Genomic DNA, 15,340 nt, shown 5'->3' with positions numbered 1-15,340 from the left:
AGACCCATTCAGGGCGAAACTAGTCCTTCATTGTTTGCATTTTGGTTCAGGGAGGATTTAGCATTTCAGGCTAGACTCTTCCGATAGGAGCAGGGTCAAAACTAATTTACAAACCAAACAGAGAAGTTATACACTGTCTATGACTGCACATGTGTTAACACTCAAATTTTCTTTTTCAGCACTGCACCCAGAAATGGCCCAACTGCTCACAAGCCTTGTACTGTAAAAGACAAATTGCAATAGGGACCACAACCAACATAATCACTGGTCCATTATATTGATATCCATATTAAGAACAAGAAGGCAGTTCCATTATAACAAAGCCTATCCAGACGGGTCAAGAAAGTTTGTCCATAAACACACGAGAAGACAGAGGTGAGTCTTCAAAAAATGTTATTCTTCAGAAAAAAGAAACATCTAGCCCAGCCAACGCAATTCGCCCTTCAACAAGGACTTTATCAGAACTGTGAGGAAAATATATACAAAAACTATTTTTAAAAACACATAAAATATTTACAATTCTACAATCGCATTTTAGACTCCCTTTATTTGTGTCTATATATGTCATATAACTATCATATTAGGATTCTGAACCCATCTAGAAAAAACCCTCATCCATTGTAAATTAACAATCTCCCAAACATCCAGTCTTGCAATATCCATTTCCTTATGCCCCAGTGCTACATTTCCTAATAGGAAACAGCCAATTGATACCATGATATACCCAGATCCATACGTGCGTGTACGTGCTGCACCAACACATCACACTTAATGACGTGAAGATTACTGCATCAAAATTACCTGTGCAAAAACAGAAGGCGACATGATGCTCCCGCAGCACCCCAGGTTTGTTTTGTCAACCTTGCGTAAGTGACGATCCTTTTGGAGGCGTGGCCAGCGGCATGGCGGCTTAGAAGTACCTAGCCGGAGCTCCTGCCAAGCAGCATATTGATCCGACATATATCTTTCCCCCGCGGCACACTGACGACAGCCAGCGGCAGCCCAGACACCACGGAATCTGGTGGGAGTGTGGAAGCGGCGAAAATAGTGGCAGGGTCCGCGGCATAACTGGGGTCCGCGACCGACCCGGTGAGCTCCCAGGCTGGCAAGAGGGCGGCCGCGAAGCCCGGGTGACCGCGGCGGCCTGCCTGGAACTGCCGAGGTGAGAGGTGGAAATAACACGGGAGACTGGCCTCGGTGAGTCCGCCCTGGAATAGGAGCGAGGCACTGGGGCTCCGCGGGACGCTGCGGTTTACCGGCCGCCTTTACCAAGATGGCGGCCGGCAGCGTCCGCGGTAGCCACTGACGGACAACTGCTGCACGCGGTGGCCCCGAGGTCTGGGTGCGGCGGAGGCACCTGGCGGAGGAACCGAGGCGGCTGTGGAGCGGCTGAATGAAGAAACTGGAGCTGGATTTGATAAGGGGCCGAGAGAAGCACACGGACAGTAACAGACAGCAGCCACTTGGAGCAGGCAGGCGGGCGGTGTGCAGTGAAGCGTGTGAGAACTGCCGGGGCTGACGAGTGCATGCACGGTACCGGCCTACCTGAGTGGCGGGCTCCCGACCCCCTATACCCTCGCTAGACTCATGGAGGGAGTCACCACCGACCTGCAGCGGGCACTTACTGTTTTATAGGATTGGACCAGACACCTGGAGTAGGGTGACCAGAATTTAAAAGCCAATAACCGGGACATTTCACCAAAATAGAAGAAGGACTACAATTTTACTTCAAGCGATGAGAGCGGTCCTCAGCAGAGAATTACAGAACAGGCAGTAAGAACATACATAAACTGCAATTTTTAAGCCCAGTAGCTTGCCTGTTCATTAAATTGCTTTCTTGAAATAACTTCTAACCATCCCTTCTTTGTAAAACATAAAAAACACCTCCCACCGTTTTCAGTTGACCCTCTCTAAAAACGGGGACATGAGCTGAATTTCTTGAAATTTGCTGGGACAGCTGGTTAAAAACAGGGACCGTCCTTGCAAAACGGGGACGCCTGGTCACCCTAACCTGGGGGGAGGTGTGCAGGCCACAGCTGCACCCACGACGTACGGGGCTCATACGGGGCCCCCCCCGCATCCGGAGTCCCACAGGGAGTGTAGCTGAGATTGTTGAGGAGGCATCCAGCTGCGGAATCGAGGCTAGAGGATCCCGAGGGGTCGTTACCCTGCTGGGAGTGGACTTAGGCGGTGTAACACGGCGGAGAGCCACTGCTTCCTGCGGGGCCTGACACACTCTCACGAGGCGACGGGTGTCGGCGGCGGGCGCCGAGCGCCAGAAGCTTGTACCCGACGAACGGGAAGCCATGGGGAAGGGAGATCAGGCAACGAGGACGAAGAAACAGGGGCCCATGGATAACTATGCAGCGCCTCGGCCGGCCGTGGAACAGCAGTCCGGGCCACACGGATCGCGGTCCGATACGGCGATGTTGATGGAAGCCATCCAGGCCTCTAGGACTGACATACAAGCGTCCCGCTCGGCCCTGGAGGTAAAGATTGGTGAGGTGGGCTCTGAGGTGACGCTGCTGAGGCAAGACTTCCGGAACCTAACCGAAAGGGTGGCGGCGACGGAAACTGGACTAAACGATCACGAGGTAGCCATAACAGCGCTGAAGAAAGAAATGGCGGAGCTGCAGGCCTCACACCGTCAGCTACTGTGGAAGGTGGACGACGCGGAAAATAGATCCAGACGCAATAATCTACGCTTTGTGGGCTTTAGGGAAGGAAGCGAGGGGAAGGACATGTCCTCCTTCCTACACAACTGGTTGACAGCTACATTCCCAACGGCGCAGTTTTCCGCATGCTTCATCATTGAGAGGGCACACAGGGCCCTTCTGGCCAAACCACCGGAAGGGGCACGACCAAGGCCAGTTGTAGCACGCTTCCTGAACTATGCAGATAGAGATCTAATCCTACGAGAAGCCAGGAAGCGGGGTGAGATTCGGTGGGAAAACACAACCATAATGATTTTCCCGGACTACAGCCAGGAGGTCTGGAAACAGCGTCGATCCTTCGACTCAGTGAAGGCAAAACTGAGGTCTTTGAACATTTCCTACATGCTTCTCTTCCCTGCGAAGCTTAAAGTGCTTTTTAAAGACTAGTCCTTCTTCTTCACACATCCCGAGGACGCATGGCAGTGGCTTGAGGAACGTCCCATCCTGAATAGTAGAGAGGCGGCAGGCCGGGAAGCGATGGAGAGATCATTGCGAGGACGGCCGCTCCGGGAGCGACCGAAACCGCAGAGAGCAAAAACAAGACGGATGAAGACTCGGAAACCGGAGATGCCGTACCAACCCCGTGAATCGGAGGATCGGAGAGGAAGCAGATCAGCATCGCCGGGTCTTGGCCCGGTGACAAACTCTAGATTCGGCATCTTGAGAAACGGAACCCGATCGGAAGGAGACGAGGGAACAGTATCGGAGGGCTGCACGTCTGAAGGAGAGGAGGAAGACATAGTGGAGGATTCAGAACACCCGCTAGTCACAGAAATTCAGCTCATGGAACGGGACTCATCGGGACGGGCGCCCACCATGGACTCACAGGACTCACGTTCGTGAATTACACTGGTGTCCGGGGACTAGAGTGGTGCAGCTCGGCGATACGGAGCACGCAAGTTACCACGCCCTTCCTTGTTTTATAAGTTCTACGCATTGTTTTGTTTTTGACAAGTAAAGGGAGGGATGTGTGGGAGGGCGACAGGCCTTCTCCCGTGGATGGTTCGGTCCCAGGTTGGGATGCAACTGACAGGGGAGGGAGGTGGGGAGGGAGGTGGGGTGGGGGGTGGGATGGGGGGATGGTCTTCAATGTTTCTTGAGTTGGGGTCGGGGAAAGTTAAGGGGGGAGGGGGGAAGCAGTTCCTGAACAGAAGCAGCGCACCTCTACACACCACATCTCTCTTCCACCTCAGGGAAGCGACACGATAAACACCGAAGGGACACAATGGCAAGTGCACTGAACACCTCCCATTTGGGTGAACAGGGAATATCCATATTGACATGGAATGTTAACGGCCTTGGGTCAAAGATCAAGAGAGGGCTCGTGACTGTCAACATCAAAAGGGTCACACCAGACATAGTCCTCCTACAGGAAACTCACCTCAAGGGCAATAACTGTGCTTTTATAGCACGGGGGAACTACGTGACATTGGCACATGCGGGGTATACCTCAGATTCCAGAGGGGTGGCGATTCTACTAAAGAAAACAGCTCCATTTCAGATTACACATACATGGCTAGATCCTCAGGGAACCTATGTGGGGGTTCAAGGGTCATGGAAACACTGTCGGTATACAATCATCTCAGTATATGCACCACCGAAACTCCAAAACCGCACCCTCAAAGCCATCACAGCCATCCTCCTTGATACAGCGGATACCGTTCAGATAGTGGGTGGCGACTTCAATGACGTCATGTGTACAGCACAGGATCGTACTGGAGCAGCGCGTCCAGGGAGGGTAGGTTCGGTGCTAGCACGACAAATGCACACCATAGGGCTCACTGATGTCTGGCGGTGGCTCCACCCTACACAGGAGGCATATTCTTTTTACTCAGGGGCGCACGGAGTCTTTTCGAGGATAGACTACATATTCACATCTAAAGACTACCTAACCCCGAACGACATGGCGGAATACAAAGCAAGGGGTATCTCGGACCACTCGCCGCTCTATGCACAGTTGGGACGGGAGAGGGGTAGAAAAAGGGCTGAGTGGCGCCTAGCGGCATGGGACCTCCAAACACCGGCAATACTACGCGGTATCAGAGCAGACATCAAGGTATATATAGCCGAAAACGAAGGAACAGTAGACTCAGGGGCCACATTCTGGGAGGCAATGAAGCCGGTACTGAGGGATCGGATACAAAGCAGATTAGGGGAAGCTAGACGGGCACAACAGGCGGAGGTGTCTGCCCTTGAGACGGAGATACTGGCCCTAGAAGTAGCCTACCAACAGAATAAGGATTCAGGTACACTCAGGCAACTGCTAGATACTCAAAGACATTATAGGGAGATAGCGTCTAATGAGGCTAGGACACAGTCGTTGGCAACACTACACCGTCTATACGACGTGGGAGACAAGTCGGGCAGACTCCTGGCTTGGCTCAGTAGAAAAGAAAGAGCGGCGAGGTGGGTGGAACAGGTCACAACGGCAGATGGAAGGCAGGTGAATACGGGCGAAGATATAGCGCAGGTCTTTGCGTCTTACTACGAACGCTTCTATAAGGCCAGAGACCTAGGCTCGGGTGACGACGCACGGTACTACTTGGGAGAGGCAGAAGTGCCTGTGCTGTCCACCGAGGCCTGCGAGACGTTGGAGGCTGAGGTTACCCTGGAAGAAATTGCTGACGCCATAGCCACCCTGAAGTCGGGGAAAACGCCCGGGCCGAATGGCTTCCCGGCGGAATTTTTCAAAAAGACAGCCGATCTATTAACACACCACTTAAAAACCCTGTTCGCGGAGGCCCGCCGGGAGGGACGCTTACCACCGGACCTCGCGCTGGCTACAATTGTACCAATCTATAAGGAGGGCAAGCCAAAGGGAGAATGTGCTTCGTACCGCCCCATATCGCTCCTTAACATGGAGGTAAAGATTTTGGCCACCATTCTAGCCAAACGTCTGCGGACGGTCATGCCGGACCTTATCCATATGGATCAATCGGGGTTCCTGCCGGATAGGGCAACTAAGTTGAACCTCCGTCGTACTCATAACTGGTTGCAAGAGGTTAGGGGGAGGAAGGAGCCCCATTGGTTCCTCTCCCTCGACGTAGAGAAGGCCTTTGATGCGGTGCACTGGCCGTTCTTACTGGCGGTGCTACATCGATTCGGATTCGGCCCCAAGTTCCAACAATGGGTCCACCTTTTATACACAGCCCCGAGAGCGCGGGTTCGGGTCAACGGGAGGCTGTCTCGCGAATTCCACATTGGCAGGGGAACCCGTCAGGGATGCCCGCTGTCCCCGCTCCTGTTTACGCTTACTATAGAAATCCTAGCGGTGAGGATTCGACAGAATACGACGATACAGGGCTTTTCAGGGGGGCACCCAGGCGCACCTCAGGAAAAACTATCCATGTACGCAGACGACGTGCTGTTGTATGTCACTGAACCGGAGACTACGATCCCGGAACTATTCAGGGAGTTGGGCGGCTTTGGTGCCAGAGCGGGTCACACCATAAACTGGCACAAATCTGTCCTCTATGACCCCCAGGGTCGGGAGAGAGAAGAGTACCTCCCGGAGCAGCTAATACATACTCCGACGGGATTCCAGTACCTAGGTGTATACATCACCTTGGACAAGGAACTCTCCTTTCAAAAGAATATAAAACGGATCATGGATAGCACGACGACGGAGATGACCAGATGGAGACACCTGCCGCTCACCATTTTGGGCCGAGCGGCAATGTACAAAATGATTGTACTCCCGAAGTTTTTGTATGCGCTCCAAAACGAATACTACCAGTTACCGGCTACTACCATAACCACAATACACGCAGAACTCCGGGCGTTCTTGGGGCTGGGGAAACAACCCCGGGTGGCCTTGTCGACCTTGCAACGCCATCAATACAGTGGGGGGATTTCACTCCCTAACCTAGAGGCGTACTACTGGGCGGAACACCTCGCCCCGATTAACGAATGGCTCCACGCGCCTGCTGACCACCCCACGTACGCCCTGGAACGCTCCACTATGTCGCACAGAAATTTCTTCTACTATCTATATGGGGGGGCGGTACAGACTTCACTCTTACCGGCCACGGTGATTACCATACACGCCTGGAAGAGGGCTATTAGACGTATGGGGTGGGACAAGAAGCCTACCCGACAGACGCCACTGTGGCACGGCCAATGGCTGAGTGAACTCAGCAAGCTACGCTGTTTCCAGAGATGGGACGACATAGGAATATCCACCATTGGAGATGTCATTGCAAGGGGGGAGCTGAAGTCGTTTCAGATGCTCAGGGACGACTTTGGGTTGCATACCACACAGTTCTATAAGTACGCTCAATTGCGACATGCATGGAGGGCACAAAACATCTCACTCATAGACATCCCAGAATATTCACCGCTAGAGGGTAGGCTACTCCAAGAGCAGGTCATTGGTAAACTGGTATCACTCACATATAAAACCCTGACAAACCACATGTTAGGCGACTTGGCAAGGCTGCGGAGTGTGTGGGAGGCAGATGTTGGAGAAATGGAGGATTTAGACTGGGAAATTGTCTTGATGCATCCCCGTGAGGTGGCGATTAAATCTAGGCTACGCCTCATCCAACTAAACGTGCTCCACAGAACCTATTTCGACAGGGTACGCCTCCTCAAAATGGGGAGAATAACTGACCCAGCATGCCTTAGGTGCCACCACGACAGGGGAGACTTTTACCACACGATCTGGGCCTGTGACATCATACAGACGTACTGGGGACAAATATTCACTGAGCTAGAGGAGATCCTAGGGTTGGCTTTGACGCGAGACCCTAAATTGGCTTTACTAGGCATGACAACTGAGGTTGACCTACCGCGCCCCCTGCTTATCTTCTTGGTATTGGCCTTAGTGGTGGCTAAGCGCGACATTGCAAAGTACTGGGGTGCGGCGGAACGACCAGACATTGAGGAGTGGAGGAGAGGCATGGACCTGTACATGGCAGCTGAAAGAGTGACTTATAAAGCGAGGGGCTGCCCCAAAAAGTTTAAGAGAGTGTGGACAAAATGGAGACAGCACCATGGATTGGAGGGAGGCCCAGGAGGGGGGGAACTGAATGACGGGAGGGCCCGGGACTCGCCAGCTGTCGCATAAAGCACAATGTAGACCAGGAACAGCCCGACGGCATATACTCTGGTATGGGGGTTGGGAATTGGGTGTGGGGGAGGAGGGAGGGGGTGCGCTGCTTTGGTTTACTGTTATAATGTTAAAATTGTAGTTACATATGGAATAACATGACGAATAGTATCAAAAGTTGCGCATGCAGCGGACAGTGGGGGAATGTTGACGCCCTGCCGACTGCCGAAATATCTTACTGTTTCTTCTTGCAGATGCAACAATAAAAAAAAAAAAAGTTTAAAAAAAAAACCTTGCGTAAGTGACAAGCCAAAAAGTCCCCACAGAACACTCAAAGCTAAACACCTAGGGCAGGATTCATAAAGGTAAACAGGTAAACAGGTAAACTGAACGAAAGTCTTACTTTAAGACTTTAGGTATTCACAAGGAGCATTTATGAGAAGTAAAGTTAGACTTTTGTCTCAGTTAAACTTAAGTTTTGGTCTTAAGTTAACTGAGACAAAAGTCTAACTTTACTACTCGTAAATGCCCTTTGTGAATTCCGAAAGTTGTAACGTTGGACTTTTGTCTGTTTACCTTTGTAGATCGGGCTGATACACTGACAAAATATAAACACCCAAAATATCTCCATGCAAGAATATCATGAGCAAAATATCGAAGTCAAAAATATCGACATCCTATACTTATAATGGTAAGTAAAAAAATATCGATGTCATAAATATAGTTGTACAAAATATTGTTTTTATATATATATAAAATAAATTAATAAATACTATATTAAAGATTAAAAGTAATTTTAAAAACGAAATTAGATTTAATATACATTTTAACAAATATAACAAATAAACGTAATTTAAAAAAGTTAAACACACATATATTTACTTTAAAACAATTATTAAACTAATATTTGAATCTGTTTTATAATGTTTAAATGATATAAAAATGTAACAAATAAATATATATACATATACCAATACCATACATTCTATTTAAAAAATCTATCAAATTAAAATATTAAACTATTCAAAAATCTTTAAACTTACATTACCCACTCCAGTGAGTGCAACAGTAGGGAAAGTGATGGATTGCGAAGGGGTAACATTTACCATTCTTACTCCAGTGAGTGCAACAGTAGGGAAAGTGTTGTATAGCGAAGTTGTAAAAATTACTATTCCCACTCCAATGAGTGCAACAGAAGGGAAAGTGTTAGATAGCGGAGGGATAAAATTTACTATTCCCACTCCAGTGAGTGCGACAGTCGAAAAAATGTTGGCTAGCGGAGGGATAAAAATCACTATTACCACTCCAAGGAGTGCAACAGTAGGGAAAGTGTTGGATAGCGGAGGGGTAAAAATTATTATTCCTACTCCAGTGAGTGCAACACTGGAGAAAGTGTTGGATAGCGGAGGGGTAAAATTTACTATTCCCACTCCGGTGAGTGTAACAGTAGGGAAAGTGTTGGATAGCGGAGGGATAACATTTACTATTCCCACTCCAGTCAGTGCATCAAATAGGGAAAGTGTTGGATAGTGGAGGGACAAAATGTACTATTCCCACTCCAGTCAGTTCAAAATTAAAATTAAACAAAATATCATCAACAAAATAAAAATTGTTTTTTTTAAAGTAAATAAAAAAATATAAATGTTAAAAATAAAAATAGATTTAATGTCAAAAATGAAAAATAAAAACATAATATAATGTTAAATGCATATCACAGAGACCTACAATTATATTAAATAAAATAAAAAAATCATTTTCAAACATAAATATTTTTACTTAGTAAATATTTATTAACAAAAACATTAATTATTACAAACATTTTGTCAATTAATTTCCTACCTTATAACACCACACAACTCACATCGGATAAAAATCTTATTTGCATAATTAACATAATTAATTATCAATTCAACAAATATTATTAATTAAAAAACAAATTGAGACACATAAAATGTAATTAACTCCCCACCCTTTACACCGATAATCCCCACAACTCACACCTTAAATTAAACTATAAAAAAATAAGTTACACAATTAAAAAGCTTTTTCAATTAAATAACTATTAGTATTTAGTAACTAATTATAAAGTAAGTACAATTAATTTACTCCCCACCCTTCACCTCTAAAAACCCCAAATCCACATACAAAAAATAATTACACTGATTAATTATCAATTAAATAATATTATCAACTAATCATTAATTAAAATGAAATTACTTCCCACCTAAAATTATTTACACAATTACCATAAGTAAATGTCAATTCATGAATTATTATTAATCAATAACTAATTATTAAAAATAAATTACTTCCCACCCTTTACCCCATAAACCCCATAACCTGCACCTAAAATGTACCCCAACAAATTAAAAACACAATTAACATTATACAAACAATAAAAAATATTAATAAATAGATTAATTAATTTACTATAATTAAATTACTTCCCACCCAATTCCCCTATAAACCCACAACAGGCTACGAACTAAAAACCCAAAATGTAGTTAATATAAAATTAATAACTACTAAAAGTTTAACACATATATTAAAAAACATTTACAATACTTATACAAAACATGCATTTAAAATATAAACTAAAATACATAACACTAATTAAAAAAATCAATATTTTAAACTATCTTTTTGCAAACTTTAATAATGACTTCTATATTTTTTAATCGATATTTCTTACCTTTAAGTCAATATTCTTGACCACGATATTCTTGCTGTCAATGTTTCTGTTTCACGATTTTTAAAACTCGATATTTTGACTGGGCTCTAAGTTTATTATTGGACACCTATTCTGAGGACGAGTTTACAACCCCTGCTGTAGAATGATAATAATAAAACGATATATAGGCGATTGGCTTCTTCGGCAGAAGAGTACACCAGCGCTAATAAGGTCTTGTTGTCTCGTTTTCTATAATCCACGCAAATTTAATGTATGAGGATATATAAAAAAGAACGTGCTTTAAAAAAATTATTTATCAGTCTCCTTACCCATGGGCCGCCAGGTCTGCGTCAAAACCTCCGGTCGTCGGTGCGACCGTTTTGCTTACGGAAAACCAGGGCACATTGTCGCCACGGCCACTCACAGCAGGCAAGAGAAGAACAGCGTGGGTCCACTAGGCCAGGCCCAAACAGAACTAAGCGAAGGTTAACATGGAGCAGTACTTTCCGTACAATGCACCAGCCCATACTCAGACGTAGCGCATGGGCGGACGTAAGCAACTTTTTCAAACCATACCCCTCGCGCCCACCGAAGCACTGCTCTAAACCTATTCGAGCCTTGGTTGACTTTGGTGTGAGCTCAGGAGCCTGTTTTTCAGTGAAAAATTCCCCGACCGGCTATTGGCTGTAGGCTAAGGCGCTGCTTAAAATTAGACCGGATAAATGAGGAGTCTCGACAGAGTCGAGGACACTGGAGCACGTTAATTAAAACTGGCACCGTTCCGTTGAACTAGTCTGAAACTTTGTTCGCCGTGCTATTTATGCAAAATACTACGTCACTCCTAGTGCCTTTCTGCTAACTAGGTCAACGTTTAATTCACTACGTTGTTAGCTGTAGTGACGACAGGAGCCACAGGGTGTATTCCTTATCAGGTATATATAACCTTCCAAATACGCGCCACCCCAACCGCCAAACTCGCGAAGCTTGTACGTACGCGTGGAATCCACGCGCACAACCATGGAAGGGCAATGGAAATAGGAGAGGGACGTTATCAAGGTAATTAACATTTCTGTTGTGCAGCCGGTGACTTTAGGGCGCGGCTTCGGGCTCAGTGGAAGAGCCTTCGCGCAGCGGTTGCTTTTCTTTCAAGCCCAGGCAAAAGGAAGGGGGCTGTTTCCGACATCAATTGCCATTACTTGTTCGGTTTTATTATAATAGCAGAGTGAAAGGAATAATTTCTTGACGCAGCAGGAGGAGACCAGACCATGAAACCGAAGGGTGAGGTTGGGATCAGTTTTGAGGGCAATATAGAAAAGTGCGCCATGGCGCTAGGGATGCCAACTTCCTCGGTCAAAAAAACTAACCGTTTATTCATGTTATGAGATTCCGCATAGGTCGGGTGCTGTCAAGTTATTAAGATTTTGTATAAATACTATTTATTATATGCTCCTTTTCAATAAGACAAATCTGCTTTATAATAATGTAGGAATAGGGATGACAGTTCAGTTATAACACGCTTTTGAAGTCTTGCGTTTTCGTTTTTTTTATTTCATATTTCAATTTACAAAACCTTTTCTTTATTTTTCCCATCATTTGTTACAGGCCTTGTCAGGAAAATAATGTCAATGTAAGTGAATACTGGTCCAGTGGCAATCCTAGGCTCTGCAGAGATGAACAATCAAGGAAATCCAAAGAGGTAAAGTGTTGTGAATATTTGTAATCTTAAACAAAAAAAACACAGAAATATTTTTTTCCTTTTGCTGAAAGAGCAGAGGCAGACCTCACCAATGGCCCGATTACATAAACTGCCTGCTAGGGTGATATTTTTCGTCTTTGCTTATCTGCACCAAGGTGTTGTTTAGCACTGTATTACATGTTTGTCAGGGTATTCCATTCAGTATTGATATTTTCTACTGTGAACCTTCACTATCTGCTTTGAAAAGAATTGGTGCAAAATAGCACACCCTCACAAATGTCACGTGGTGCTAAATAGCACCTAAGTGCAAACACACAGAACCAAAAACCATTGCCTAAGAAGTTTGTTTAAGCTAGCCCCGGGTTGGTCTACAAATTGCCTCTCTCTCACTGTACAGTAAACTGCTTAAACACAATACAAAGATTCCATGATGAGTGGCCTGTTGCAGTAACCCAAGAGGCAGGCGGTGTAATGAGAATTGATTAGGGCTATCCTAACATTCCTGGTATCGCTGGGCCTGGGATTAGTGGGTCTGCAAACTCTGGACAGAAAATTCCTAGCCCGGAGACATTGAGCCTGGACTTCAAAGTGGAGATGGAGGGGCTGTGGGGAGCTGATGCACTTGCCCCAGTTTGTGCTCTAGAAGCAGCATGAGTGGAGAACCAAACAGTCTGACTCATCTAAGGTTTTGAGTGTCAGCACGCGTCCCACACAGAGGTTTGAACAGCTCGGCCGGATTCGTGTCCACAAACATTGGTAGGAATCGGTACACTCCCACTGACAGTAACATGTGCAGGGTCTTCCTGCACAGGACTACTTCACAAACTATTCCACAAAGGTCAGAAAGGTACTGTGTCATTATCCTACAAGGGATGAGAGAAATGTTATTAGCTAGAGGGAAAAGAGGGATTTAGGGAAAGAGCAAACCCCACAAGACCCACCCCAGTGAACTCTGCTGTGAAGTTCCCCTAATAGACCAAAGGCCAATGTAATTGCCTAAACACAGTCCTCAAATCACCAAGGCCAATGTTTTCCATTAGTATTCCATAATTACCGCCCTATGTGTCATATACACTGCCTTTTCCAGTGTGTGTGTTTGCATCATTAAAGAACTTCTGGTTTTCTTAACAAGTACTGACTGGACAGTAGTTTATTGACTGTTACACCATGTCTATTGAGTGCTTAGTTTCTAACCCCACACTTCCTACCTGGACTGCTCAACTTAGCTATCCTCAGAGCCAAGTGTTAAAGGAGTGCACTTTGTGAATAGTTTGGGTGAAACAGCATGGGTAGAATATATGACGTTACACCGCGAGCAAATACCATGCAGTAGGTTACAACACGGATGTTTCATCGCCCGCATTGTTGCCACGCATGGCATTATATTGCAAGTCGTTTCTACGACTTGCGCTAGATGGCACGCTGGACTTAGGAATAGTATAAATTACTATTCCTACTCCAGTTAGCGCAACAGCAGGGAATGGGTTGGACTTAAAATCCAACACATTCCCTGGTGTTGCACGCCATCTAGCGCGAGTCGTTGAAACGACTTGCGATGTAATGCTATGCGTGGTAACAACCCGGACGATGTAACGTCCGCGTTATCAACCCGCGTGGTACTACCAGCTTTGTAAAACCTGTCTCCAGCATGGGTAAGACTTTAGCCACCAGTGGTAGACTAGACAGCTCTGTTTGATATAATCTGACCCAGTAACCCCTGACCGCCCAAGGATTACTGAAAGTTACTGCACCATGTATCTTGGTCTTCTGCATTATCGTATTGCCAAGCTTCAATTGCCGTAACATTGGTGTGCGATCAGTGTAAATATTAATATGAATTGCATGCTAGCTGTTCCCTCCACTGGTTTCTAGTAAAGCAAAGAACACAATTTCAAGGGATCATCTGGGGAATGATGTCACAATAGGAATACAAGCCCAACAGATAGCAATGATCAAATGAACATTCTGGAATGCCTATTAGTGATTGTTACTGTGTAAAGAGAATATATTTTGTCTCTATGCTGGATGACCTATTTGAGGCTCTATGTATTTCTCATTGTGCATTCTAGCAAACTGACCCTACTTTTCTGTTACAAAAGGTGATTCCCTACCAGGGGCATAGTTTCAGGGGGGGGGGAGGGGTTGGGGTTTTACACCTCCCTAAAAAATGTATTCTGTAGTGAATAGTTGGGTGCAGGTGCTCAGTCCGGTATGGTACGTCAGTCAGGGTTCACCCTGTTTTTTTACATGCACACACAGACAAAAACACACACACTCTCTATCATGTCTGCCGTAAAGCTTGGTTAGTTTGAAAACAATTGTGTTTAAACAATCCACACTCCTCTCTCTTTCCACTACCTCTTAAGCCCCCCTATTAACAAGATATGCCAGCGTGATTGTTGGGAAATCTGTAGTTTACACCCCAATCTTACTGACCAAGCTACGCCCATTTCCTTACGCTCCCTGCCGTTTGCTACAGCCTGAGGCCCTCTTACTGCTTGAGGTGCTCCTTGGTGCAGGTATAGCCTTTCGGGCATTAGCTCTCAACTTTGGAAAGTTGTCTACTTTTCTAATTTTTGAAAACTTAAAAGGTCCGTAAAATACACTTGTTTGTTCATTGTTTCTCTATGCTGCCTGCCTGTTGGTCTCTATTCATTGCTGTCGGCAAATATTGTACTTTACAAATAAATAAACATCCTAATCAAAATAAGACAGGACATTTATTTTACCTACTTGAAAACCCAATAAATCACTTTATCCGGACCCTGCTAACAACATTCTGATCTGCAACATAATTTTAATGTGAATTTCAATGTATACTCCAAATAGTATCCCAGTGTAACCAATAACTATCTCCTAGTAAGTTATGTACTACAAATGTTTTATAATCATCCTGTTATTTATGGAAATCAAGATTTCCCTCCTTTATTCTTGACTTAATCTATTATCATCAAACACCCAGGATAATTATTGTGTTGTATGCACATATAGCATACTCTTGGTATTTTTAAATTTGGGCAGATTCATCACAAATGCACAAGTTAAAAAGGGGGACAAAAAAGGTAACATTTGCTAATAACATTATACTCTGAGTAATATGTACAACGTTTGGAAGAAGCTTAGAAGCATTGTTTTTGTTTTGGCATGTCAGGTTTTGTGTCAAATAAAAATGTAATCTTATAACTTTAACAATGTTTGATGAATCTGCA

General features: G+C 45.4%; 2 long non-coding RNA genes across 5 annotated transcripts in view; one reads left to right on the top strand and one right to left on the bottom strand.

Annotated features, from left to right (window-relative positions):
• Nucleotides 1–11,474, bottom strand: part of LOC144768276 (uncharacterized) — a 337,152-nt gene extending 325,678 nt beyond the window's left edge. For both annotated transcript variants that reach the window (XR_013598519.1, XR_013598518.1), the window contains exon 1: nucleotides 10,765–11,474. This is a non-coding gene — a long non-coding RNA (uncharacterized LOC144768276). The remainder of the gene's footprint in view (nucleotides 1–10,764) is intronic.
• Nucleotides 11,475–11,507: 33 nt separating this feature from the next.
• The window catches only part of LOC144768275 (uncharacterized), a 226,283-nt gene continuing 222,450 nt past the window's right edge, over nucleotides 11,508–15,340 (top strand). For all 3 annotated transcript variants that reach the window (XR_013598516.1, XR_013598517.1, XR_013598515.1), the window contains exons 1-2: nucleotides 11,508–11,713; nucleotides 12,038–12,131. This is a non-coding gene — a long non-coding RNA (uncharacterized LOC144768275). The remainder of the gene's footprint in view (nucleotides 11,714–12,037; nucleotides 12,132–15,340) is intronic.

The sequence above is a fragment of the Lissotriton helveticus genome, chromosome 7 (genome assembly GCF_964261635.1).
Source record: "Lissotriton helveticus chromosome 7, aLisHel1.1, whole genome shotgun sequence".
Lineage (NCBI taxonomy): Eukaryota > Metazoa > Chordata > Amphibia > Caudata > Salamandridae > Lissotriton > Lissotriton helveticus.
This window is presented reverse-complemented; position numbering and strand designations above follow the sequence as displayed.